This window comes from Gavialis gangeticus, unplaced genomic scaffold (assembly GCF_001723915.1).
Source record: "Gavialis gangeticus isolate Ggan-Ray unplaced genomic scaffold, GavGan_comp1, whole genome shotgun sequence".
NCBI classification, from domain to species: Eukaryota; Metazoa; Chordata; order Crocodylia; family Gavialidae; genus Gavialis; species Gavialis gangeticus.
Window position 1 is genome coordinate 6,192,712 of NW_017729012.1, and position 2,074 is coordinate 6,194,785.

The 2,074-nt window shown below is 43.2% G+C and overlaps 1 protein-coding gene across 1 annotated transcript in view; it reads right to left on the reverse strand.

The window, feature by feature from the left end:
* The window catches only part of ZNHIT3 (zinc finger HIT-type containing 3), a 33,379-nt gene that overhangs the window by 10,409 nt on the left and 20,896 nt on the right, over window positions 1-2,074 (reverse strand). The window lies entirely within an intron of this gene.

Sequence of the window (2,074 nt, forward strand, 5' to 3'; positions counted from 1 at the left end):
GATCAAAAAAAAATACTGGGAAAATCCTGCTTCTTTGGCTTGCAAGTAGACCACTCCTGCCCTCTTGTGGCACTGCAAGCAGAGAGCACTTCACCTGTGCTCAGGTTAATTTTTAAATTCTGGGTAATCCCCAAGGCAGAGGTGGTCATCCTGCAGCACGCACAGCAGGTCAGTGAAGGGGAAGGGACCAGAAAGCAGACCAGGCAGGAGAAGGCGATTGGATTGGCACTCCAGGAGGGTGTGGAGCTTAATTAGTGGCACGCCTGCCAAAACCATCACCCCTGCTGTCGTAAAGGTAGCAACGGTGCACTAGAAGGTCCTCGTTCTAGCAAGCTCCATGCACGCCACTGCCAGCACCTGGATGGACTCCAGCAATTTCAACCAGCTGCAGGTTGGCCGCTGCTGGTCAAAGGATCTTTTCTAAGATTGCAGTGCTGCGCAGGCCAATGCTGCTCTATGTACTCATCCATTGCAGGGACAGAGGTCGGGAAAGGACCTCCCAAGTCAGAGTCCAGCCCCATACAACTGCAGGCAACAGTATACGAAATGTTGGCCCAGCGGTATCCATAAGACTATCCAGGCCAGCCCCGTCCATGCACCTCCACCCCAGGAGCACCCCTTCAGCATAGGATCATTGGTACAGGATGACGAACCCCAAACCCTCACCTATGACAGGACCTACTTCTGCTTCTTCATATCATTGCAATAGCACCTAGATTTGCCAAACCACACCGAGGGCCTGGTTTTCAGAGCAAAACTCCTGAGGTGGGGCAGGCAGCGAGTGTATCATCTAAATAGATACAGCAGGAAGAGCAAATAGAAAGACAGAAAGATGAAGCGACTTGCCCAAGGTCACAGAATAGATCAGTGGCCGAGCTAAGAAGCGCATCCATGCCTCCCTCCTGTAATCCCCCATTGCCCAGGCTCTGGGCACCAGAGCACACTTCCTCTAGATTAAATCGGTGTTGGACTCTTCACGTTACTAAGAAGAGGTGCCATGATTTACTTGAGGACTAATAGATTTAGGATTATTGTCTCTTCAAAGGGATCTCTGGCTGCATTCCAATTGCTATCTTGCTTGCAAAATTATTTTGATCTCTTCTGCAATCACCTCAAGAGATAAATGATAATGTTGCATGTGCTGGTTGCTACATCTCAGGTTCTAAGGTCAACCTGGATGTAAATGAAGCTAAACATAATAAACCACACCCGATTTGATCTGTATTGCCTTGCCCTTTGGTTGCTGTCTTTTTAATCTCCTGTTTTAAAGTTCAGCTTGAAATATAATTAGTGAGAACCAGATGTTTAGACTTTTATAAATTGTTTCTGAAGTCCTTGATTGTACAGGGAACATTTAATAAAAAAAGGAACAGAATGCATCTTGTTTTCCCCTAATGATATATTTACATCATTTATTTTAATACATTACACATTTCCATGCTTAGTTCTATCTGCATAAAGGTAATGTTTACCTTTTAATTCTTCAAAATGAAAATAGTCCCTATCTTCTTTATCGTAAAATCGCATACAAGATGGCTTTCAATACCAATATGATCAAACACTAAATCACTAATCTGTAAATGTCACAGACCTTTCCTTTATATTACAATACTTGATGCATCCTTAGATTACACTGAACATATTGTTTCATGCCCTCTTAAAAAAAAACAACAAGAAATGTTGATCCTATTTAAGGAAAATTTCACCTGTGCCTTTACACATATAAAAATAACAATGCAAACAAAACCCTCGGAAAACAACCATCTGGTATTTTGAAGTCTGATTTTCAAATGCTTATTTGATTATTTAACTTGCGGGGGGGAAGAGGGGTGAATCCATATTAGAGATTAGCATGACATTAATAAATGGTCCCAAACCATGCAACAGGCAGGGCAGAGATGCACTTTATAGACTCACCGAATCAGAGATACATAAGCTTTCATGAGCAAGAGCTCACTTCATCAGATGCTAGGACTCTTTCACCAGCCATTTTAAATCAGAAGAATACGTTTGAGCCACAGGGATCTCTTAAGAAAAGATCACAACTATACCTATCAGGGTTTAGAGCGGGGGG